We start from the raw sequence: 27334 nt of genomic DNA on the forward strand, positions 1-27334 counted from the left end.
AATTCAATATATATATATATATATACACACATACATATACGTGTGTGTGTGTGTGTGTGTGTGTGTGTGTGTGTGTGTGTGTGTGTGTGTGTGTGTGTGTGTGTGTGTGTGTGTGTGTGTGTGTGTGTGTGTGTGTGTGTGTGTGTGTGTGTGTGTGTGTGTGTGTGTGTATATATATACATACGTACATACACATATATATATATATATATATATATATATATATATATATATATATATATATATATATACACACACACATATATATATACACACACACACACACATGAATATATATATATATATATATATATATATATATATATATATTCATGTGTGTGTGTGTGTATATATATATATATATATATATATTATATAGTGAATTCACCATAAGTAGCTGTATATATAGATATATAGATATAGATAGAGAGAAATATGTGGGGGCTAATTGTACAAGCACATTACAGCAGCATCCACCCCATCCTCATGGTTTGGTATGGTCCAGGGCTAAACTGTAATATGCAAGCACACCACAACGGTACTCTTAATTCATAGGAATTTATTAACACACGTATGAAGTGAGGAAAAACAAACAAAAAAACAAACCACGATGTGACACAGTAGCGCAATGGAGAGAACTCTATCCAAAACAGAGAACATGTAAGTAGAAAGATCCCAAACGACACATGCTGGAATAGATGTAATGTCAGCTCAGGTTGCTTTACACAGTGACAACAATTTTGCATTTAGGGCAAAAAAGGGGTTTGGAAATAAAATCTGACACTTACCTGGGGCTTCTAACAGCCCGCTGTAGCTGTAATGTCCTGTGCCATCCTCCTCCCATCACCCGTTCCCCGCCACTGGCACCGAGCAATTATTTGTCTAACAAGACAAATAATGCGCGCTCCCTCTCGCGTCATCGGGAGCTTACTGTGCAGGCGCAGTACGAAGTTTTCTTGTACTGCACCTGAGCAGTAAGCTTCCGATGATGCACACGGCCACGCAGCAGTAGTGTGAGTGTGATGAGATGCCGCGTTAGACAGGGGCCAGCGGCGGGGAACAGAGGATGGTGTGGGACATTACTGCGACAGAAGGCTGATAGATAAGATTTTATTTCCAAACACCCCCCCCCCCCCCCCACACACACACACACACACACACACACACACACACACACACACACACAGAGAATCCCATTAAAATGAGTACGCAGGAAGTTTTGAACTTTGTTCCTGTATCAGTACACATTAGATTACACAGAGTATATATTAGAACAGAGCTACAGTATATATACACACTGTGTTTATTATTATATATTATACTATTTATTACCATGCAAATTGTATTTAAATGTCAAAGATTAAATATTTTGTTTTTCAATTAAGCTCATGGATGGTATGGTGTCTCAGGGCTCTTTTGATCACTGAAATCAATCTCAGGCCCAGTGCACACAGATCGGTTTTAGGAGCGATCCGCCAACCGCATCCACCAGTGAAGACGCTTGGGTAATGTATTTCAATGGGATGGTGCACACCAGCGGTTTTTAGTAAACCACAAATGTGCCTCCTGCTGCACGCTTGCGGTTTGCAGAAGCGTTTCTGCCTCAATGTAAAGTATAGGAAAAACGCAAACAGCTCTGGAAAACGCTAGATCAGAGCAGTTTTCCAGGCGTTTTTGTTACAGAAGCTGTTTAGTAACAGCTTTTACTGTAACAATATTAGTAATCTGCTACACCAAAACGCTCCCAAAAACGCTAGGCATGTTTAGAGATTGTCTCTAAACATGCCTAGAATCGCTCTGAAAACAGCGCCAAAAAAACGCTAGCGTTTTGACTATCTGCTAGCGGTTTGGGTGTGCACTGGGCCTTAGACATCTCTGATAGCTAGTTTGCCAGGTGAGCCCGATTAAAAGGAAAAACTACCCCAAAAAAATAAATTATTAAACAGACCACCATTTGCAAGCAATATGAGAAAGAAAATTCTCTCTCCGCTGCCAAAGTGTGAAATAGTTGAGTGCTTTGGACAAGGTATGAAAACCTTTATATATAACAAAAATCTTAAAGCGGAATATAACCCTGCATTTCAACTTTGCTCTAAAACATTATTTACAGTATATTATATGCAACCAGCATTTTTTTTTTACTAGACCAGCATTGGAAGGGTTACACAGGGCTTTAAAGTCCCTAGAGATTTCTGCAGACGCATCCGAACTTCAGTTAGATACTTTTTGTTTACAAATATGTATCTTTTAAGTGTTTATTGTGACTCATCTCTCTCACTGAGAAGGAGCTTGGAGGACAGCCAAAGAGTGTGTAACTGTTTATCAATAGATACATCTAACTAAATAGAATGTAACTATCTGAACGTCTGCACGGAACTTAAAACCTCTGTGTTTAACCCTTCCAATGCTGGTCTAGTAAAAAAAAAATGCTTTTTGCATATAATATGCTGTAAATAATGTTTTAGAGCAAAGTTGAAATGCAGGGTTATATTCCGCTTTAAGAATGATCATTGCACTGTTAAAAGATTTGTGGCTGACTTAGAGCACACACTGGTTTGTAAAGATAAAAAGCAAACTGAGGAAGGGTTCTACCAAACAAATACATCAGATTAAGAGAGCAGCTGCTATAATGCCATAACAAAGCAGCAAACGGGCATTTGAAGCGGTTTTCAAACAACCTTGTTTACTGATGAGTACCATCCAACCCTGGATGGTCAAGATGGATGTGGTGGATGGTTGGTGGATGGCCAACATGTCACAGCAAGGCTGAGACATCAGCAAGAATGTGGCAGAGTCAGGATCTGGGTTGGAATCATGATGAGAGAGCTGTTCCGCCCCTTTAGGGTCCCTGAAGTATAAAAAGGACTTCTGAAGAGTATGTGGAGTTTCTGACTTGACCAAAAAAGATACAAGAAGCACAACTGACTGCCCTTGAAATTTTTCTTTGTAGACCAGAGCTGGGCAAACTACAGCCCCCCAGGCTGTACCCGGCTCATTAGTGCAATGAATCTGGGCCACCGATGTAGGGCAGGAGTCCTCTCCTTCCTCCCTGCAGAGTTGCAAGCAGTGTGTAATGACAGGTAAAACCCACCCAATTGCAGGTTCCAGCAACAATCTCCATGGCCACATCAGTGTCATGTGATCCACTGTCAGTATGTGCCAGCTTGTCATGTGACAATGCTGTGGCCATGGGGATCGCCGCTGGAAGCCCTGCCAAGTTGTTGAATTTGTTTGAATTGTACTCTGTAAGATTCTTGGTAAATCCTTTTTTTTTAGCAAAAGATTGACGGATCAAAAGTAGAGAACAGATGTACATTCAATAACTTCATCATGTCATAAATCACCCCCATGGTATTATATAAGCGTCATTGGTGAGCCAAAAGCGTACATATGTATGTATCGTTGTTGGGAGACGGTGGACATAAGATTCAGTCTTTGATATAACAACAATAGAAAGAAAAAGTGCAATTAACCAACAAAACAGAACTAAAAACATACAAACAAGTGAGAGCCTGCTTTCCCCATGCCTTCATGATAGAAGAGTCAATGAAAATAGTAAGAAGGTACTCTATTGTACAGAATAGCATCTAGTATGATCAACATTAAATTTCGCACACACAAAGATCTATCTAGTCCAACCATATCAGGTCTAGGTTAGTCCAGACTTTTGCCATAGGTTTGTGATTATATGAAATAGACACAAGGAGTTCCGCAAATAAGGCAAACATTTACCCTTATGAATTGATCTATTCTAACATGACTTTAAATGCATTAGAAAAAAGCGATCCATACCGCCCAAGCACTTGCAAACTCTAATGTGTTGTTATCCGAAACTATCAATTGTTCCATATGCATCTTTGTAAAATTCAACAAGTATCCGTGCTATATCAAAGCATAATAATAACCATAGGGAGAAAATCGCAATAACTGCTTCCAGTACAGCTCTGTACCCTGCTGAACAATGAATGTGGCCATATGGGAGACAGCTGTAGGGTACGTGGTTTTTGCCGTGTTAGTGTATACTGCAGCTGTAATATTACATAAGACTATAGTGTGTCCAGCATAATGGAGTGAGTTTATTCTACCCACATGCTTCAGATTTTTGCTGAACAGCTCACTCCTTATCCATTAGTCACTCAATGGTACCAGATTGACTTTTTTTTTTTTTTTTAATTTAACCAGTTTGTTACTGCTGGTACATGTATCTATATACATTTTTATTAATGTTTAACCCATTACACCCCTACCCCATAGTTGCCCAAAAAAAATGACAACATGAAAAAAAAAATGACAACATTAAAAAAAAAATACATAAATAGTTGCCTTATGGACTGTTTCACATATTTGTCATGAGGGTATATTACTGTTAATTTTGCAAATAAAGGCTCATAATTATTGCTATAGAATTAAAAAAAATAAAAAAAAACACTGTTATTTCCAGATAAATTATTATTGTAATACATTACAGTATATGAAGTACATTACAGTATATATATGGAATAACTGGGACAAATTAAACATGTGGGTTTAATTCATCAATGTACTTTATTTTTAAAACTATAATGGCCGAAAAGAAATAATGTGTTCCTTTTTTTCTTTAAAATGCATATAAAATAAAAATGCTTAGCAAAAAAAGTACCACCCAAAGAAAGCCTTACTTGTGGCCATAAAACAAAAAATGTATAGATCATTTTAAAAGTGATAAGGAACGATAAAGTTATTGGAGAATGTATAGGAGGAGTGTAAAAAAAAAAAATTAAAAAAAAAAAATCGCTCTGGTTTTTAAAGAGACACTGAAGATTAGCAGCAAAGAAAATATTCTCATACTTTTATTTTCAGGTATATAGTGTTTTTTCTAACATTGCATCATTCTCTAATATGTGCAGACTACACAACACTCAGCATTCAAAATGATTCTTTCAGAGCAGTCTGTGAACTAATGACCTCTCCTCTGCCAGAGGAAAAGTAAATAGTTAACTAAAGCTGGCCATACACTTGCCCGATTTGCCGCCGTTTCGACAGCAGATTCGATCACTGGGATCGAATCTGCTGCCAATTGTTCGCGCTAAACGCACCCGCCGATCCGATTTCCTCCCGAAATCGGATCGGTCCGTCGATCGCGCGTGCGGGAAATTACCGTCGATCGCCCGCGGGTAGGGAGCGCGTCGCTGGCCGATCCGATGCAGGTATACATTACCTGACGCTGGCTCCCGGGCATCTTCTCCGTGCTGCACCGCTCTGTTCCTGCTCCATCCCGGCGTACAATAATCTCCTGTGTCACTCCAGTGACCAGGAAGTTCAACTAGAGGGCGCTCTATTTGAACTTCCTGGTCACGGAGTGACAGTGTACGCTGGGATGCGGTGCAGGATGCTGGGATGCGTGCAGCGCGGAGAAGAGGACCCAGAGACAGCTTTAGGTAATGTATACGGGGGGGGGGGGGGGGGGGGGGAGACAGGCGGCAGGAGCAGCTCAACAGATTGTGATCGGTTTCAGCCTGAAACCGATTCACAATCTGTTTGCAGTAAAGGCAGCCATACGATCCCTCTCTGATCAGAGTCGATCAGATAGGGATCTGTCAGTAAGTCGATCTAATGGCAAATCGACCAGTGTATGGCCATGGGCGTCCGCACATATGGCAAAACCGGGCATCTGCCCGAGCCTGGCCGCCCGCTGCCCCCCCTGGCCGCGTGCCCGTGCAGCCAGCAGGAGGGAACAGCGCAGAGAAGAGAGAGAGCTATGGGCACAGTGGGGAAGGGCGGACGTCTCCCCCCCCCTTCCCTCACCTTAGGGGGCTCTCTCTCCCTCGCTGTCCCCTCCGGAATGAAGTGTGCACTGTGCAGCGGCTGGCAGCGGGCGGAACTTACCTCCTCTCGCTCCTGCGCCGGAAGTTCTGGTGCCGCACTCTGGTCTGGATCAGGCCAGAGTAGCGGCTAATCCATCCGGCGCGTGCGACGAGAGGAGGTAAGTTCCGCCCGCTGCCAGCCGCTGCACACTTCATTCCGGACTCCGGAGGGGACAGCGAGAGAGGGAGGGAGAGCCCCCTAAGGTGAGTGCCCATAGCTCTCCTTCTCTCCGCTGCTCCCCTCCTCCTGCACACAGACATGGCCACTTTTTCTGGGGACATATCCCCCTGGCTACATATACTGGGACATATACCCCTGCCTACATATACTGGGACATATACCCCTGCCTACATATACTGGGACATAAACCCCTGCCTACATATACTGGGACATATACCCCTGCCTACATATACTGGGACATATACCCCTGCCTACATATACTGGGACATATACCACTGGCTACATATACTGGGACATATACCCCTGGCTACATATACTGGGACATATACCCCTGGCTACATATACTGGGACATATACCCCTGCCTACATATACTGGGACCAGGGCCGGCGCTACCATTAAGGCAAAGGAGGCAGCTGCCCCAGGGCCCCAGAGCTTGTAGGGGCCCCTCAGTGGCTACAAGAGGAAAAAAAAACAATTTTCAAATCGGCCTTATAGTTTTTGAGAAAATCGATTTTAAAGTTTCAAAGGAAAAAAAAATACACATTTAAAAACCTGCCGAATTTAATGGTTAATAGCAAATCCACCTTAAATGCTAGAAACCCTAAATTTGCAGGATATGTTAAGGAGATCATTAGGAATAAGAGGAAAAAACATTTTTTCAAAAAGACCTTATAGTTTTTGAGAAAATCGATTTTAAAGTTTCTAAGGAAAAAAGTATACTTTTAAATGCGGTAAATGTCACTTTTAGTAGCAAACCTAACGGTAGTGTAATTTTACATGCATCAAACGAAAGCGCAATAAATTTCCTGACGGGGTTTCCAGGGGGTCCATACGCAGCCGCAGCGCTTTGGCCAGGGATCGCTATACAGCCGCAATATGGCTGTATGAAGATCCCTGGCATTTTTTCCTATTTTCCCAATTTTTTTTTTTTTATGTTTAGAATGTGGGAATTTTTTTTTTTTTAATTATGTGGGGTCCCCCCTCCTGAAACTTTTTAACCCCTTGTCCCCCATGCAGGCTGGGATAGCCAGAATGTGGAGCTCCGACCGATTGGGACTTCACACCCTGTTATACCAGCTGCAAAAAAGGTCCCCTAATGCCGATTTTTGTTCCGGGGTATATGTTGGGGGGGCCCCCCAGGTTTATTTTGCCCTGGGGCCCCATTGTTGCTTAAACCGGCCCTGACTGGGAGATATACCCCTGCCTACATATACTGGGACATATACACCTGCATACATATACTGGGACATATACCCCTGCCTACATATACTGGGACATATACACCTGCCTACATATACTGGGACATATACACCTGCCTACATATACTGGGACATATACACCTGCCTACAAATACTGTGACATATACCCCTGCCTACATATACTGGGACATATACCCCTGCCTACATATACTGGGACATATACCCCTGCCTACATATACTGGGACATATACCCCTGCCTACATATACTGGGACATATACCCCTGCCTACATATACTGGGACATATACCCCTGCCTACATATACTGGGACATATACCCCTGCCTACATATACTGGGACATATACCCCTGCCTACATATACTGGGACATATACCCCTGCCTACATATACTGGGACATATACCCCTGCCTACATATACTGGGACATATACCCCTGCCTACATATACTGGGACATATACCCCTGGCTACTTTTTCTGGGGACATATACCCCTGCCTACATATACTGGGACATATCCCCCTGGCTACATATACTGGGACATATACCCCCTACCTACATATACTGGGACATATACCCCCTGCCTACATATACTGGGACATATACCCCCTGCCTACATATACTGGGACATATACCCCCTGCCTACATATACTGGGACATATACCCCCTGCCTACATATACTGGGACATATACCCCCTGCCTACATATACTGGGACGTGACCCCCTGGCTACATATACTGGGACATATACCCCTGCCTACATATACTGGGACATATACCCCTGCCTACATATACTGGGACATATACCCCTGCCTACATATACTCGGACATATACCCCTGCCTACATATACTGGGGACATATACCTCTGCCTACATATACTGGGCACATATACCCCTGCCTACATATACTGGGCACATATACCCCTGCCTACATATACTGGGCACATATACCCCTGGCTACCTGTTCTGGGGACATCTCTACCCCTGGCTACCAGTTCTGGGGACATCTATACCGCTGGCCACCTATTCTGGGGACACCTATAGACCTGGGGCTACCTATTTTTGGGGAACCACTGCTGTCAGATTGAGTGTATTTTGGGGAACTGCTGCCAGGTGAGAGGTGTCTACATATTAAGGGGGCATTCTGCCTATTTATGTGAAAAGCTGTCTATTTATGTGCCTCATGACTGCTGAATTTGTCTTGTTGCGGGCCTCATGGTTACTGACTTTGTCTTGTTGGGGGCCTCATGATTTGTTGGGGGCCTCAAGATTGCTGAATTTGTCTTGTTGGGGGCCTCATGATTGCTGAATTTGTCTTGTTGGGGGCCTCATGATTGCTGAGTTGGTCATGTTGGGGGCCTCATGATTGCTGAATTTGTCTTGATGGGGGGGGCCTCATAAATGCTGAATTTGTCTTGTTGGGGGTCACATGATTGCTAACTGCGAGACTATGGAAAAAGCTGAATCATCATCATATGAGACAATAGCATTAAACCTACTTTTTCCGCTTTTTAAAACAGAAAATGAAACTGGGAGGTTCTGAAAAAATTAATAATTTTTTTCAGGAGTACGATGGATGAAATTGTTTATCTTCACAGTTTATTTTCAACTTAATTTTCCATAATGTTCATGTATGAGTTAAAACATTTGTATTTAGTTTAAATTGCTGTTGGCACTTTGTGATAGTAAAGTGACTTTGCAGTTTGGACACTCGACCTCCAAAAGGTTCGCCACCACTGTCCTAATCTAATGTCCCACCATTGCTTAGTTCATGTAAACTTGTCTCCACCCACGACCACACCCACATTCTGGTTCATGACCACACCCATTTTTCGGCGCGGCGCGCGCCGCATGACGTAGCTCCATTTTTTGGCGTGCTACGCGCGCCACACAACACTCCCCGTTTTTTGCCCCCCCCCCTGGAAAATTTTCTGCGGACGCCCATGTGTATGGCTACCTTAACAGTTGAGATAATAAAAGTCAAAAAAACAGCCCTCTCCACGACTTTGAAAGTGGTAGAGATAATGGCTTTTTAGTATACAGATAACAACTGGAGTTTCTTAACTCTTCCTGTACTGGAAACAATTAGACTGATGTATCTGATCTTAATGTTTTATTTCTTAGCTGTGCTACACATACAAATCATAATATCATAGTTTTTTTTTTGCTTCAGTGTCTCTTTAAAGGGAAAAAAAACCTGTGGTTGAGAAGTAGTTAATCTCTAATGCTTACGTCACAAGGCATGTTTTACGTGACCAAGCGTCTGTATAGACACTAAACGATCATCCTTCATCCGTACAATGCCCGCTGAGCCCACATCCTCTCCCACAGTCTCCACATAGTACATTATGCTTATACAGCAGCTGTGGTAGTCAGCAGTACTTGTACACTGGATCAGTTCAAATTATAAAAAAAAAGTTTGTATGCAAGGTGCCCTCCTACTCCCTTTTCTTTTGGATACGTTTAGATCATATGCACTGGGAGGATAAATAAATTACATCTCGCCAGTAAAGAAGACAAAAATAGCATTGATTACCTGAAGTGCGGGATATAACTCCCAGCAGCTCCTCTCGAGTTTCCGTCTCCCTCTGGTACAGGCTGGATTTTCCAACGCTGTGTGTGCTGACGGCTAGTATAGGTGGGTTTTTCCTTGTTATGAGAATGTAGAAGTTTCTTTCAGTTTCACAATACAGTGGGTGTACATTAACCACTTGAGGACCGCCCCCAGCCGATGGGCGGCGGCAAAGACCGGGCCCAAACGACCGCAATACGCCCATCGGCGGGGGCGGCATCAGCGGTGGCTGTGCGGCGATCGCGTCATCAATGACGCGATCGCCGCCGGCAATAGGCTCCGCCCACTCTGCACGGAAACCCGCCGGCCAATTAGCAGCGCCGGCGGGTTTCAAATGCGGCGATCCGGCCAATCAGAGGAGTATAATACACTTTGTTATTGTAACAAAGTGTATTATACTGGCTGCCTCCTCCGCTGATGGTCACTCGTCGTGCGACCATCAGAGAGGACGGCAGCCTTGCAGCTAAGTGCACACAAACACTCTTTGCCCCACACAGACCACCCGATCGCCCACCCCAGCCCTCAGAACCCCCCCTGACCACCCCAGCACACCAGCATCTGCACCCCACCACCCACCTAAAAACCCATCAATCACTCCCTGTCACTATCTAGGGACGCTATCCCCTAGGTTAGGTCCCTAACTGCCTCCTAGGGTCCCCTGATCACCCCCCCTACCCTCAGATCCCCCCCAGACCCTCTCCCAGACCACCCCCCTGTATGCTGTATACAGCTATATAGCTGTCTTACCCACTGATCACCTGTCTATCACCCATCTATCACCTGTCTATCACCCCTTGTCACCACCACCCATCAGCGCAGACCCTAAACTGTCCCTTGGGGGCACCTGATCACCCACCCAGACCCTCAGATTGCCCTCAGACCCCCCCCTCCTGATAACCTCCCCAGTGCATTGTTTACATCTATTCTCCCCTGTAATCCCTCACTGATCTCCTATCGTCACCCCCTGTGTCTGCCACCCACCAGATCAGGACCCAGTCTGCCCCGTGCGGGCACCTAATCAACCCCCCACACCCTTAGATCGCCCTCAGCCCCCCCCCCCCCCAATCACCTTCCCAGTGCATTGTATTTGATTGTGCTGCAATTGTATTTGATTGTGCTGACATTCAATTTCATTGTGCTGACATTCAATTTTATTGTGCTGTAATTGTATTTGATTGTCCCGTGATTTTTTTTGATTGTCCCGTGATTGCCCTTTGATTGGCCTGTGATCGTCTTTGATTGTCCCGTGATCGGCTTTGATTGTCCCGTGATCGGCTTTGATTGTCCCGTGATCGGCTTTGATTGCCCTGTGATTGGCCTGTGATCGGCTTTGATTGTGTCGTGATTGGTTTGATTGCCCTGTGATTGGCCTGTGATTTGCTTTGATTGGCCTGTGATCGGCTTTGATTGTGTCGTGATTGGTTTGATTGCCCTGTGATTGACTTTGATTGTCCCGGGAATTGAGTGCCCTGTGATTGGCCTGCGATTGCCCTGTGATTGCCTTTGATTGTCCTGTGATTGTTTCTGATTGCCTCCGATTCCCCACTCGCCACCACCCCCCTGTCACTATCCAAGTGATCTAAAAACAGTGAAAACTGTCACTTTTTTAGGCCCCTTTGTAAGTGTCAGTTAGTGCTCAGCCCACTGCACCACAGTCACTAATTAGCGTCATCACTGTCGCTAATCAACATTGGTACTATATAGTATCTGTAAGTGATCATTACTGATCGCAGTCAGATCTATTAGGGTCACTAGGATCCACAAAAAAAAACGCAGTGTTTGCCCGATCAGGCCTGATCGTTCGCCTGCACTTGCGTTCAGCCCGCCCCACCGCAGTGACAGAATTTTTTTTCTGATCACTGCAAAAAACACTGTACAATAGCTGTGGCACTGTAAACCTCAGTTTTGATTTATTTTTTTTATCAAAACTCAGTGAGCACAGCTTTCTACCTCTCAAATACTCCCTTTTGCTAGGTAGGTGCTCTTTTTTCTGCGTAGTCTCAGAGGAATACCCCCTAAATTTAGCAGCCCACCATGGCAAGAAAGGGGTATTCCGATGATGAGGTTCTCAGGTACATGGCCCAGTCGGATGAGGACGATTGGGACGCCTCATTCGACGAATCTTCCGGGTCAGAGTTTGAACCTGAATTGAGCAGTGGCTCACTGACCGATAGTGATGACGAGGTTGAGGTCCCGGCTAAAGCCAGGCGTACCACACCCCATGTTGTTGGACTGCAGGTGGCGCAGGATCAGCCTCAAGGGCAGCAGAGTGGTGTTCGTGCTGGTCTGAGATTTCATGGTGGGGCAGGCACCAGCAGCACAACATCTCCTGGACCTAGCACCAGTACTTCCGTAGACCCTGGTGAAGTGGCGAGCACCAGCATGGAAGTTGAAACTGGTTCGGTGGCACGTGCAGTAAGATCCCAGTCGCAGCCACCAAGAAGACGGGCCCGTACTACCCCTAATTTACCAGAGGTGCTGGCAAACCCAAATTGGCAATCCCCTGATTCCGCCGCACCCGTACTTCCCCCTTTCACCGCCCAGTCTGGAGTCCAGGTGGAGACAGATAATCTAGGATCGGCCCTAGACTTTTTCTATCTGTTCTTCACCCAGGATCTCTTGGACTTAATTGTGGCAGAGACCAACCGTAAGGCCACACAATATATAACCGCCAATCCGGAAAAGTACCTTGCCCAGCCTTTTCGGTGGAAACCAGTCCAAGTTTCCGAAATGAAAATTTTTTTGGGCCTTCTCCTTCACACGGGACTAGTAAAGCAGAATGTGTTGCGGTCTTATTGGTCTACGGACCCAGCACATCATGTTCCCCTGTACTCTGCTGCCATGTCCAGGACACGATTTGAGAACATCCTGCTCTTCCTGCACTTCAATGACAACGAAACCTGTCATCGAAGTGACCACCCTGCTTTTGACCGGCTCCACAAAATTCGACCCCTCATAGACCACCTGTCATCCAGATTTGCAGATGCTTATACCCCTGACCAGGACATCTGCGTAGACGAGTCCCCCCTTCGCATCAAACAGTACATCCCAAGCAAGCGTGCCCGGTATGGGGTGAAACTGTATAAGCTCTGTGAAAGGGCCACAGGCTATACATCTTATTTTAGGGTCTATGAGGGAAAAGACTCAAAATTGGAGCCGGTCGGATGCCCTGACTACCTGGGGAGCAGTGGAAAGGTTGTGTGGGACTTGGTGTCACCCATGTTCCAGAAGGGGTACCATCTTTTTGTGGACAATTATTACACAAGTGTGGCCCTCTTTCAGCACTTAAAAATAGAAAAAATCCGATGCTGTGGCACCGTGCGGCCTAGTCGCCGGGGCTTCCCCCAACGGCTCATTACCACCAGACTTCAACGGGGGCAGAGGGCCGCCTTGTGTGCTGACGACCTGCTCGCGGTGAAATGGAAGGACAAGAGGGAGGTTTACTTCCTGTCCACCATTCACGCAGACACGACAGTTGAAATTCAACGGCGAACTAAGGTCATTGAAAAACCCCTTGTCGTCCACGAGTATAATACTAACATGGGAGGGGTGGACTTCAATGACCAGAGGTTAGCGCCCTATTTAGTTGCCCGAAAAACAAGACGCTGGTATAAAAAAGTGTCTTTTTACCTCATTCAATTGGCAATTTACAACAGCTTTGTTCTCTACAGTAAGGCTGGGAGAACTGGCTCGTTTATTCAATTTAATAAACAGATCGTGATGGAACTCCTGTATCCAGGAGGTGCCGTGGCCCAACCCCAAGATGCAACTAGCCGGCTGCATGGAAGGCATTACGCCTATCCAATTCCGACTACCCCAGGTCAACGAATCCGAAGAAAACGCTGTCGTGTCTGCAGCAGGGCTGGAATAAGGCGTGACACCACTGTTTATTGTCCCACCTGTCCTGACCAGCCTGGCCTATGCCTAGGGGAGTGTTTTGAGAGGTACCACGAGCAGGTACACTATTAGAGAGTAGGGAACTCCACACACAGCGGTAGGCACACAAGGGTCTCTCAGTGCTATTTCACACTGCTGCGATGCGTTAGGGCAAAATGCCTAGCAAAAGTCACACTTTGCGGTCCCCCCCTACGCCGGAAGTGCTTGACTTAACGCTAGTGCAGGCCTACGTTACTGCGTGGCTTCTGTGGCAATATCGATCGGCGCGGAAGTCATGTTAGTCTATGGCGACGCAGTTCATTACTAGGCCGAATGCTACTCTTGTGGTATTGCCTGAAGGTCTGTTTTGGACGATACGGTGCGGCGGGCTCGACCCACCGGATATGTCAATATGCAGTGTGAAACCAAACATCGGGTTTCCAGAGACCCTAATACACAGGGCTGCCAGAAACCTCTCCTTTCACTTGGGACAAATTGCGTAATGTATTTCGCCACAACTCTGTGCAATTTGCACTTCGCACATTGTTCCATGGGGGAGGAGAGGTTTGTCCTCGGGAGGCAAGTTAAAAAAAAACAAAAAACAGGTAAGCAAAGAAGTTAATGTTTGGTTTGCAATGTTAAGTTTTTTATTAAAAAAGTTCAAAGGTTATTAATGTTAATGAAGTAATTGCTTTGCTGCTTGCTTGTTTTTTGGGGTTTTTTTTCTCTTTTTCCATCCAATAACCTTCCAGGTGGACCGAGCGAATGACTAACCAGCTGCAGCACTGATGGTGCATCCTGACAGAACATTGCGCGTCTGTCAGCTTACACACAAGTCGGTGCATGCAGCGCTGCAGGACGAGATTTCTCCTCCGCAGTCAAAAAGATACGTTTGCCGAGGCATATGGGCCGAGGAGTGGTGTTGGGGATTCATATGCTTTGGCAAACACTTTGTATCAAAAAAGAACTCTGGCAATGATTTGTTCATCCACATCGATCGGTGTGAATGGATAAATCAGGTTTGCCAGGGCATACGAGCTGGTGGGTTTGGATTTTTGGGGCGGCAGCTCCTATGTCCTGGCAGACGCCTTCCCCTCCTTTTTGTATTGTTTTGTCTTTTTTTCTTCTCTCTTTTTTTCTATCCAGACCGACCAATCAGCTGCAGCACTGATGGTGCATCCTGACAGAACATTGCGCGTCTGTCAGCTTACACACAAGTCGGTGCATGCAGCGCTGCAGGACGAGATTTCTCCTCCGCAGTCAAAAAGATACGTTTGCCGAGGCATATGGGCCGAGGAGTGGTGTTGGGGATTCATATGCTTTGGCAAACACTTTGTATCAAAAAAGAACTCTGGCAATGATTTGTTCATCCACATCGATCGGTGTGAATGGATAAATCAGGTTTGCCAGGGCATACGAGCTGGTGGGTTTGGATTTTTGGGGCGGCAGCTCCTATGTCCTGGCAGACGCCTTCCTCCTCTTTTTTTTTTTTTCAAAATTTTTTGGCAGATATTTTTTCATCCACATTGATTGTTTGACGTTCATTTTTCCTTTCAGCCCACAGTGCATTACCCTTATGCCCAATATAAGGAGTATAGCAGAAACTCCTAATACTGGCCATACATGTAATGATTGCAGAGACCCTAAAATGCCAGGACAGACCCCACGAATGATGCCATTTTGGAAAGAGGACACCCCAAAGTATTCCGTGAGGTGCATGGTGAGTTCATAGAAGGTTTTATTTTTTGTCACAAGTTAGCAGAAATTGTGGTTTTGTGTTTTTTTTTTTTTTTCACAAAATGTCATTTTCCGCTAACTTGTGACAAAAAATAAAATTTTCTATGAACTCACCATGGCCCTCATGGAATACCTTAGCGTGTATTCTTTCCAAAATGGGGTCATTTGTGGGGTTTGTTAACTGTCCTGGCAAGTGGGCGGGGTGCTAAATTTTGAGCACCCCTGTAAAGCCTAAAGGTACTCATTGGACTCTGGGCCCCTTAGCGCAGTTAGGGTGCAAAAAAGTGCCACACATGTGGTATCGCCGTACTCGGGAGAAGTAGTACAATGTGTTTTGGGGTGTATTTTTACACATACCCATGCTGGGTGGGAGAAATACCTCTGTAAATGACAATCTTTTTTGATTTTTTTACACACAATTGTCCATTTACAGAGTTATTTCTCCCACCCAGCATGGGTATGTGTAAAAATACACCCCAAAACACATTGTACTACTTCTCCCGAGTACGGCGATACCACATGTGTGGCACTTTTTTGCACCCTAACTGCGCTAAAGGGCCCAAAGTCCAATGAGTATCTTTAGGATTTCACAGGTCATTTTGCGGAATTTGATTTCCAGACTACTCCTCACGGTTTAGGGCCCCTAAAATGCCAGGGCAGTATAGGAACCCCACAAATGACCCCATTTTAGAAAGAAGACACCCCAAGGTATTCCGTTAGGAGTATGGTAAGTTCATAGAAGATTTTATTTTTTGTCAAAAGTTAGCGGAAAATTGATTTTTATTGTTTTTTTCACAAAGTGTCATTTTCCACTAACTTGTGACAAAAAATAAAATCTTCTATGAACTCACCATACTCCTAACGGAATACCTTGGGGTGTCTTCTTTCTAAAATGGGGTCATTTGTGGGGTTCCTATACTGCCCTGGCATTTTAGGGGCCCTAAACCGTGAGGAGTAGTCTGGAAATCAAATTCCGCAAAATGACCTGTGAAATCCTAAAGATACTCATTGGACTTTGGGCCCTTTAGCGCAGTTAGGGTGCAAAAAAGTGCCACACATGTGGTATTGCCGTACTCGGGAGAAGTAGTATAATGTGTTTTGGGGTGTATTTTTACACATACCCATGCTGGGTGGGAGAAATATCTCTGTAAATGACAATCTTTTGATTTTTTTACACACAATTGTCCATTTACAGAGTTATTTCTCCCACCCAGCATGGGTATGTGTAAAAATACACCCAAAAACACATTGTACTACTTCTCCCGAGTACGGCGATACCACATGTGTGGCACTTTTTTGCACCCTAACTGCGCTAAAGGGCCCAAAGTCCAATGAGTATCTTTAGGATTTCACAGGTCATTTTGCGGAATTTGATTTCCAGACTACTCCTCACGGTTTAGGGCCCCTAAAATGCCAGGGCAGTATAGGAACCCCACAAATGACCCCATTTTAGAAAGAAGACACCCCAAGGTATTCCATAAGGAGTATGGTAAGTTCATAGAAGATTTTATTTTTTGTCAAAAGTTAGCGGAAAATTGATTTTTATTGTTTTTTTCACAAAGTGTCATTTTCCACTAACTTGTGACAAAAAATAAAATCTTCTATGAACTCACCATACTCCTAACGGAATACCTTGGGGTGTCTTCTTTCTAAAATGGGGTCATTTGTGGGGTTCCTATACTGCCCTGGCATTTTAGGGGCCCTAAACCGTGAGGAGTAGTCTGGAAATCAAATTCCGCAAAATGACCTGTGAAATCCTAAAGATACTTATTGGACTTTGGGCCCTTTAGCGCAGTTAGGGTGCAAAAAAGTGCCACACATGTGGTATTGCCGTACTCGGGAGAAGTAGTATAATGTGTTTTGGGGTGTATTTTTACACATACCCATGCTGGGTGGGAGAAATATCTCTGTAAATGACAATCTTTTGATTTTTTTACACACAATTGTCCATTTACAGAGTTATTTCTCCCACCCAGCATGGGTAGGTGTAAAGATACACCCCAAAACACATTGTACTACTTCTCCCGAGTACGGCGATACCACATGTGTGGCACTTTTTTGCACCCTAACTGCGCTAAAGGGCCCAAAGTCCAATGAGTATCTTTAGGATTTCACAGGTCATTTTGCGGAATTTGATTTCCAGACTACTCCTCACGGTTTAGGGCCCCTAAAATGCCAGGGCAGTATAGGAACCCCACTAATGACCCCATTTTAGAAAGAAGACACCCCAAGGTATTCCGTTAGGAGTATGGTAAGTTCATAGAAGATTTTATTTTTTGTCAAAAGTTAGCGGAAAATTGATTTTTATTGTTTTTTTCACAAAGTGTCATTTTCCACTAACTTGTGACAAAAAATAAAATCTTCTATGAACTCACCATACTCCTAACGGAATACCTTGGGGTGTCTTCCTTCTAAAATGGGGTCATTTGTGGGGTTCCTATACTGCCCTGGCATTTTAGGGGCCCTAAACCGTGAGGAGTAGTCTGGAAATCAAATTCCGCAAAATGACCTGTGAAATCCTAAAGATACTCATTGGACTTTGGGCCCTTTAGCGCAGTTAGGGTGCAAAAAAGTGCCACACATGTGGTATTGCCGTACTCGGGAGAAGTAGTATAATGTGTTTTGGGGTGTATTTTTACACATACCCATGCTGGGTGGGAGAAATATCTCTGTAAATGACAATCTTTTGATTTTTTTACACACAATTGTCCATTTACAGAGTTATTTCTCCCACCCAGCATGGGTATGTGTAAAAATACACCCCAAAACACATTGTACTACTTCTCCCGAGTACGGCGATACCACATGTGTGGCACTTTTTTGCACCCTAACTGCGCTAAAGGGCCCAAAGTCCAATGAGTATCTTTAGGATTTCACAGGTCATTTTGCGGAATTTGATTTCCAGACTACTCCTCACGGTTTAGGGCCCCTAAAATGCCAGGGCAGTATAGGAACCCCACTAATGACCCCATTTTTGAAAGAAGACACCCCAAGGTATTCCGTTAGGAGTATGGTAAGTTCATAGAAGATTTTATTTTTTGTCAAAAGTTAGCGGAAAATTGATTTTTATTGTTTTTTTCACAAAGTGTCATTTTCCACTAACTTGTGACAAAAAATAAAATCTTCTATGAACTCACCATACTCCTAACAGAATACCTTGGGGTGTCTTCTTTCTAAAATGGGGTCATTTGTGGGGTTCCTATACTGCCCTGGCATTTTAGGGGCCCTAAACCGTGAGGAGTAGTCTGGAAATCAAATTCCGCAAAATGACCTGTGAAATCCTAAAGATACTCATTGGACTTTGGGCCCTTTAGCGCAGTTAGGGTGCAAAAAAGTGCCACACATGTGGTATCGCCATACTCAGGAGAAGTAGTATAATGTGTTTTGGGGTGTATTTTTACACATACCCATGCTGAGTGGGAGAAAGATCTCTGTAAATGGACAATTGTGTGTAAAAAAAATTAACAAATTGTCATTTACAGAGATATTTCTCCCACCCAGCATGGGTATGTGTAAAAATACACCCCAAAACACATTATACTACTTCTCCTGAGTACGGCAATACCACATGTGTGGCACTTTTTTGCAGCCTAACTGCGCTAAGGGGCCCAAAGTCCAATGAGCACCTTTAAGCTTTACAGGGGTGCTTACAATTTAGCACCCCCCAAAATGTCAGGACAGTAAACACACCACACAAATGACCCCATTTTGGAAAGTAGACCCTTCAAGGTATTCAGAGAGGGGCATGGTGAGTCCGTGGTAGATTTCATTTTTTTTTGTTGCAAGTTAGAAGAAATGGAAACTTTTTTTTTTTTTTTTTTTTTGTCACAAAGTGTCATTTTCCGCTTACTTGTGACAAAAAATAATATCTTCTATGAACTCACTATGCCTCTCAGTGAATACTTTGGGATGTCTTCTTTCCAAAATGGGGTCATTTGGGGGGTATTTATACTATCCTGGAATTCTAGCCCCTCATGAAACCTGACAGGTGCGCAGAAAAGTCAGAGATGCTTGAAAATGGGAAAATTCACTTTTTGCACCATAGTTTGTAAACGCTATAACTTTTACCCAAACCAATAAATATACACTGAATGGGTTTTTTTTTATCAAAGACATGTTTGTCCACATTTTTCGCGCTGCATGTATACAGAAATTTTACTTTATTTGAAAAATGTCAGCACAGAAAGTTAAAAAAATCATTTTTTTGCCAAAATTCATGTCTTTTTTGATGAATATAATAAAAAGTAAAACTCGCAGGAGCAATCAAATAGCATCAAAAGAAAGCTGTATTAGTGACAAGAAAAGGAGGTAAAATTCATTTAGGTGGTAGGTTGTATGACCGAGCATTAAACCGTGAAAGCTGCAGTGGTCTGAATGGAGAAAAAGGCTCTGGTCCTTAAGGGGCGAAAAGACTGTGGTCCTGAAGTGGTTAAAGAGACACTGAAGTGAAAAAAAAAAATATGATATAATGAATTGGTTGTGTACTATGAATAATTTCTAGAAGATTAGCAGCAAAGAAAATATTCTCATACTTTTATTTTCAGGTATATAGTGTGTTTTCTAACATTGCATCATTCTATAATATGTGCAGATTACACAACACTCAGCATTCAAAATGAGTCTTTCAGAGCAGTCTGTGAAGTAATGACCTCTCCTCTAGCAGAGGAAAAGAAAACAGTTCACTTACAGTTGAGATAATAAAAGTCAGATAACAGCCCTCTCCACGACTAACTTAGTCGGAGAGCTTAATGGCTTGTTTGCATAGAGATAACAACTGGAGTTTCTCAACTCTTCCTGTACTGGAAACAATTAGACTGATGTATCTGATCTTAATGTTTTATTTCTTAGCTGTACTACACATACAAATCATAATATCACTTCATAATTTCGCTTCAGTGTCTCTTTAAATCACCCCTTGCAAATATTCACATCTTATGCTTCGTAGCCTGTAGTGAAGACAGGCAGAAAATGTTTTGTCTTGCTTCTTCATGCAACTCAGAATAGTAAATTAAAAAAAGACATATGGACAATTCATGGTCTTGATTTTTGAAAATAGATACTAGTATTTAAATCAAGACAAAATGCATTTCTATGCGTTTTTACGCTCCTATACTTTACATTGAAATGTAAAATGCATCATAATTTTTTTAAAATCGGAAGGCAGCAGTGGAAAAGGCCACCCAAGATTTTTATTTTAAACAGGCTGCACTTAAAGTGGACCTAAATTAAAAATACAAGATTTCAGAAATAAATCTATTTTATAAATTATAATAATAAATAGCAGCCTTTTTTCAGCTGCATGATGACAAATATAAATTATTTTACATTTATTGGAGGAACCCCTCACTTCCTTTCATATTGCCGGGACAGAATCCGGGAGACTGGTGGAGTAGGAGGTGTCCGGCAAAGGAGGAATTGCTAATGCCTGCCACCTGTATAACCCTAGTTATGAAAAGAGAAGGGTGAAAAGCATGCACTGAAATGCTCATAGGCTTGAAGGAGTGTTTATTTATCTTTGTATGTGTCAGAGTGGTACAACTAAATATTTTAAATTAAAAAAAAAATGTTTGGTTTGGGTCCGCTTTAAGAATCAGCAAATGCATACGTTTTGCGTTTTTGGCAAAAAGGCAGCTAGTGGAAAAGGGCCCCGTCATGGCATAGTCAAGCATATCACGCATGTCTGCTGAAAGCTAGTCATAAAGCTAACCCGTAGTCTGTAGGGAGGAGTTAAAGCTCAGTCACATGTCCCGGCATGTGCACCCCATCAGAGTGGTATGCGGTATTATGGTAAATCCGGCCCTGCCCACACCTGATGGAACACATCTGTTTCCGCCTGCTGTTTAATCCGGGTGGTCTGCTGATAGCGCGGCATACGACGCCGCCAGCCGCTGCTGTTACAATCCAGGCCGGTGTACGAGGCATCTGGTGAGGTCACTGGCCGCACGGAGGCCCAACAGGAGCGTGGCTGTGATAGGGAGGCATGTGTGACTCTGCCTGGTATGCGCCCATTAGAGATGACACGAACCTCCGATTTTTGGTTCGCGAACCGGGTTCGTGAACTTCCGCAAAGGTTTGCGAACTTTTGCAAACCGCAATAGACTTCAATGGGGAGGTGAACTTTGAAAACTAGAACCATTTATGCTGGCCAGAAAAGTGATGGAAAAGATGTTTCAAGGGGTTTAACACCTGGAGGGGGGCATGAATCAGTGGGATAGACGCCAAAAGTCCTGGGGAAAAAATCTGGATTTGACGCAAAGCAGCTTAAAGGGAAGGTCCAAGCAAAATAAAAAAAAATGAGTTTCACTTACCTGGGGCTTCTACCAGCCCCATGCAGCCATCCTGTGCTCTCGTAGTCACTCACTGCTGCTCCAGTCCCCCGCTGGCAGCTTGCCGACCTCGGAGGTCGGCGGGCCGCATTGCGTAAATTTTTACGCATTCCCGCTAGTGCAAGAAGATTAACACATACATTTTTACGCATTAGTAGTTCAATGCGTAAAAATGTACGCATAGAACCAGTAACGCGTAAAAATGTATGTGTTAATGTTCCTGCACTAGTGGGAATGCGTAAAAATGTACGCAATGCGGCCCGCCGACCTCCGAGGTCGGCAAGCTGCCAGCGGGGGACTGGAGCAGCAGTGAGTGACTACGAGAGCACAGGATGGCTGCATGGGGCTGGTAGAAGCCCCAGGTAAGTGAAACTCATTTTTTTATTTTGCTTGGACCTTCCCTTTAAGGGCAGAAATCACATTGAATGCTAAATTGCAGGCCTAAAGTGCTTTAAAACATCTTGCATGTGTATACATCAATCAGGGAGTGTAATTAGAGTACTGCTTCACACTGACACACCAAACTCCCTGTGTAACGCACCGCAAACAGCTGATTGTGTAGTGACGGCCGTGCTGGACTGGTGCGCACCATGGCCAGAGGGCAGGCCGTGGCGGTTTTCAAGCCCATATGGTCGCCGGGCTGAGGTAGCTCAATGACTGAACAACAGTACAGTGAAGTACAGTGACTATTGGTATTAAATATCACACTGTGTGCGCTCCCGTAGGTAAGTGGGTGCACTGAACAACAGGTAGGTATATGCAGTGCTGCTGGGTGTTACAAATGTGCACCTGTCACACACATGTACCATGAACAAGTACAGTGACTGTTGGTATTAAATATCACACTGCGTGCCCTCACATAGGTAGGTGGGTGCACTGAACAACAGATCGGTATATGCAGTGCTGCTGGGTATTACAAATGTGCAGCTGTCTCACACACGTACCGTGAACGGGTGCAATGACTGGTGGTATTAATGCGTGCGCTCACGTAGGTAGGTAGGTGCACTGAACAGTGAACAGGTGCAGTGATTGGGATTACAAATGTGCAGCTGCCTGTCACACACACAGGTAGTCACTCACTGAATGTGCTGGGCCTGGCAGTGGCACAGTAGGAATTACCACCAAGGGGCTAAAGGCCAGCTGCGACTGACTGACAGGGCTGTATATGCAAGTGGGCCACACACAAAAAAAAATAAAATTAGATCACAAGAACAAGATTAGCTCTCAAAAGAGCTGTTGTGGGGTGCTATTTTAGCAATAAGAATTAACAATGAGCAAGCTAAGAAGCCTACAAGAGCCTAACTAAGCTTTCCCTATGAGAGACAGTCTGTAGCAGCAGCACCTGTCCCTTCACTAATTACTGCAGACACACGAGTGAGTGAAAAGCCTGACTCTGCCTGCCTTTTATAAGGGGGGTGGGCCTGCTGACTGTGATGTAGAGGGTCAAAGTTGACCCTAATGATGCACTATGGGTGCGAATCGAACTTCCGGAAAAGTTTGCAGTTCGCCGCGATCACGGACCACCGAAGTTCACGAACCGTTCGGGCCATCTCTAGCGCCCATTGGTGAGAAGGCTGGCAAGTCAGGATTGGGTGAGGGGAGGTGCTTTCCCACTGGGCTAAGTACTTCAGTGCACCCTGGAGTCTCGCGGACGCCATCTTGGCTGCTATAATGAGACCCAAACAGGCCGGCAAAGAGGCTGGCTCTGCTCATTCACAGGGGCTGTATGTAGGACAGAACACATGAAGTCTTAAAGAGAACCAGAGATGAAGCACCCTCACCTACTGTGACCCCTTGTGGCTCTGCTTTCCTGCTATGAGGATACATAGCAGGAAAGCAGAGCCAGGAGGGGGCAGACTTGGGCTTGAAAAGACATCACAGAAGACAGACTCAGCTATAATAATTCTGGGCAAAGCTAGACTGAATGCTCAGTCGGGGATTTTTATCATAGCTGGTAACAGGCAGTCTAAGCAGTGAATAATAAAACAGAGTAGAGTAGGTATTTACTGTCATATTCCCATTGATATATATGGGAAAATATATAAGGGTGCATCGTCTCTGGTTCGCTTTAAGAGCAGATGGAACACTAGGTATTACCCCCCATGTGTCGGTTTCTCTTGCAGGAAGCTCCTAAGAAGTTAACTGATAAATCCAAAAGGTGTGATGTCTGTAACGAAAGTCTGCATGCTACATATACTAAATCTGTTTGCAGCAGATGCAGTATGGCCACTCTCCCTCCTCCTCCTCCCCACCTCCCCCTTACTTCAGCTGTACAGGCATCTGCAGGTGTACCGCCACCTTCTGGGTAGGAACACACTAGGCAAATAGTTATTGTTGCAGGAGAACTCTAGCGTTATAATGCAAGTCAATTGAATGCATTAAAAAAAATGCATATCTTTTCCTTCTGCAATGTGCATTTTTAAAAATGCTGAACTTGCTGCATATTTTTCCAAAACTCATTTAACCGTTTCAGCCCGCGGGGGTTTTTTAACCTTATGCAACAGAGCAATTTTCACCTCCCATTCATTCGCCAATAACTTTATCACTACTTATCCCATTTGATCAATATCTTGTTTTTTCCCAATTACACAAAGACAACAGCGCTGCCTACTAAATAAATGCTCATACAGGGCAAATCAGTCAGTTTGTCAATTCGTCACAAGCAGTTCCCGCAGTTCAGGTCGCTCAATACACCAAAGTAACCATCCGCTGCGTTATGGCTCATTATATACTTCAAATAAAATCATATGCCACACTCACCAGATCCTATGACTCTTGAAGTTAGAGTCAAATGCGCTTTGGAAGGTTTAAGCCCGTTTCCCGGCTGCTCGGCTGGTCTCCCTTCAGTCACCATGCACTCTTCCTGTCCCGCAGTAATAGTGCACTCTCACTACAGAGGAACACTCCTCTCTCTCAATAGCTCTGTTATACCTCAAATGAAAGTAAACACTTCTCATTGCGCAATGCAGTTTAATAAAAGAAAGTTTAAAAAGATAAAACACTCACAACCGTGGGATGGGTATTACAGCACAGAGTTTTAAAGGGGCTTTCCCTTGTGTGCTGCTCCGAATCAGCGCTCAAACCACTCTGTATTCCCTGTGTTCAACCCAGCCCAATTCGGCACCAGTACTGTAATTTCGGCGTCCTCAGATGGGTTCCCGCTGGTCTCCCTTTCGTCTGCAAGGTCTCCTGGATCAGCTCACATGCTCTTCCGGCTTTCAGTGCGGTTTGGCTACAGCACAGCTTGTCCAAACAACTTTTGTTGTATTAAATGATTCAAAGCAGGACTCCCTCTGCGTCTGCGAGAGATGATATTTACAAGGGGATGGAGGAGCAGGTAGTCGTGACTTTTCCTGTACACCAGGTTATTATTATTATTTATTGTATTTATAAAGCGCCAACATATTACGCAGCGCTGGACAATAAATACTGTATATTCCTGCGTATAAGACTACTTTTTAACCATTGAAAATCTTCTGAAAAGTTGGGGGTCGTCTTATACGCCAGGTATCATTGATGCTGGGTGATACCCCCTATCCTGTTACCGTCTCTCAGATCTTGCTGCTGAGGACTGTAGTGAAGCGGCGCAGGCACATATGTGCGAGATCTGAGAGGCAGAGAGGGAGGTAAATAGGATACAAGGGTGGGCCAGAAGGGTGAAAGAGGCATATTTTATGGGCACAGCATGATCTATTCTTCCATACTGCTCTGATAAACAGGTAGACAAGGAGAGCTGACCAATCCACTTAGGGAGAACAAGAGCTGACCAATCCAACCAGTCAATTGACTATATACTGTTATATACTGTGTACCACATACAGTACAGCACCAGTATATGATTTTTTTTTTTATTTGGTGTACGTTGGAAGAGGGGTAGTCTTATACGGTGAGTATATCACAAACTCTATATTTTAAATGAAAAAGTTGGGGGGTCGTCTTATACACCCAGTCGTCTTATACGCCGGAATATACGGTATATACAATGATACAAGGATGACAGACAAAAGGTTATACAACATAGAACAAAGTTAAACATGCAAATTGTTCAAAATACATTATTATTATTAATTAGATTTATATAGCGCCAACATATTACGCAGCGCTGTACAATAACCTGCCTGGCGTTCTATTAAGATCGCCAGGCAGGCTGCGGGAGGGTTTTTTTTTAATAAAAAAAAAAACTATTTCATGCAGCCAAAAAAGTCAGTGATAAAGGATAGCGCTCTGTAGTAAAGTCTATATTGTTGATACACGAAGAAACATCAATGGTATGGGTGGAGCATGGGACACACACTCCCCCCTATGTGGATAGACTCACCAAATGGTGCGGCCTAGAGGGCCCGACAACGCCTCAGGGGTATTGGCCACCCCTCAGCCACACTGGCAACAGCTGCTGGGCACTTGAGAACCACTCCCGATAGTAGGCCTTCAACTGTCAGTAGTCACGCCACATAAATTATCCTCCAGAGAGAGAAGAGAACACGCCTCACATAGCGTAAAAATATCGGGGTCAGCACCCACGTTTATTAAAAAATGATCAAAGGGTCAGTAAAAACAATAAGAGGGTAGCGGATGCGGCTAAAGTGTATGGAGCATAAAGCTAAGGCCCATTAGTTAGTATAATGGCGCTCAATCGCGCTGCCTACAACCAAACACCGCCGCTAAGTCCTCGGATACCGTGCGTCACCGCGTCCGGTGACGTCACACGTTGCGCCGCTCCGTAGCTCCGCCCTACGCGTTTCGTTGCTATGCAACTCATCAGGGGCCCCTGATGAGTTGCATAGCAACGAAACGCGTAGGGCGGAGCTACGGAGCGGCGCAACGTGTGACGTCACCGGACGCGGTGACGCACGGTATCCGAGGACTTAGCGGCGGTGTTTGGTTGTAGGCAGCGCGATTGAGCGCCATTATACTAACTAATGGGCCTTAGCTTTATGCTCCATACACTTTAGCCGCATCCGCTACCCTCTTATTGTTTTTACTGACCCTTTGATCATTTTTTAATAAACGTGGGTGCTGACCCCGATATTTTTACGCTATGTGAGGCGTGTTCTCTTCTCTCTCTGGAGGATAATTTATGTGGCGTGACTACTGACAGTTGAAGGCCTACTATCGGGAGTGGTTCTCAAGTGCCCAGCAGCTGTTGCCAGTGTGGCTGAGGGGTGGCCAATACCCCTGAGGCGTTGTCGGGCCCTCTAGGCCGCACCATTTGGTGAGTCTATCCACATAGGGGGGAGTGTGTGTCCCATGCTCCACCCATACCATTGATGTTTCTTCGTGTATCAACAATATAGACTTTACTACAGAGCGCTATCCTTTATCACTGACTTTTTTGCTTTCTATTTCCACACAAATAGCAGGAAGCGCCCCGCTGTGATACAGTGTTTGGTTTAGTCTGTCCTTTCCTTTTGCTAACTGTTAATTCACCCACTGTGAGCGCTTGTGTATTTTCTGTCTTATTTCATGCAGCCAACTGAAAGTTGGCTGCATGAAAGCCCACTAGAGGGCGCTCCGGAGGCGTTCTTCCGATCGCCTCCGGCGCCCAGAATAAACAAGGAAGGCCGCAATGAGCGGCCTTCCTTGTTTTG

At 44.5% G+C, this 27334-nt stretch overlaps 1 protein-coding gene across 3 annotated transcripts in view; it reads right to left on the reverse strand.

The window, feature by feature from the left end:
* The window catches only part of LOC137524243 (interferon-induced very large GTPase 1-like), a 59843-nt gene that overhangs the window by 21575 nt on the left and 10934 nt on the right, over positions 1 to 27334 (reverse strand). Inside the window, exon 1 of one of the 3 annotated variants that reach the window (XM_068243873.1) lies at positions 9772 to 9936. The exons of the other annotated variants lie outside the window; for them this stretch is intronic. The gene's annotated coding sequence lies outside the window, so the exon portion shown is untranslated. Of the gene's footprint in view, positions 1 to 9771; positions 9937 to 27334 lie in introns of those variants that run through there. 3 annotated transcript variants of the gene reach the window in all.

The sequence above is a fragment of the Hyperolius riggenbachi genome, chromosome 7 (assembly GCF_040937935.1).
Source record: "Hyperolius riggenbachi isolate aHypRig1 chromosome 7, aHypRig1.pri, whole genome shotgun sequence".
Classification (NCBI taxonomy): domain Eukaryota; kingdom Metazoa; phylum Chordata; class Amphibia; order Anura; family Hyperoliidae; genus Hyperolius; species Hyperolius riggenbachi.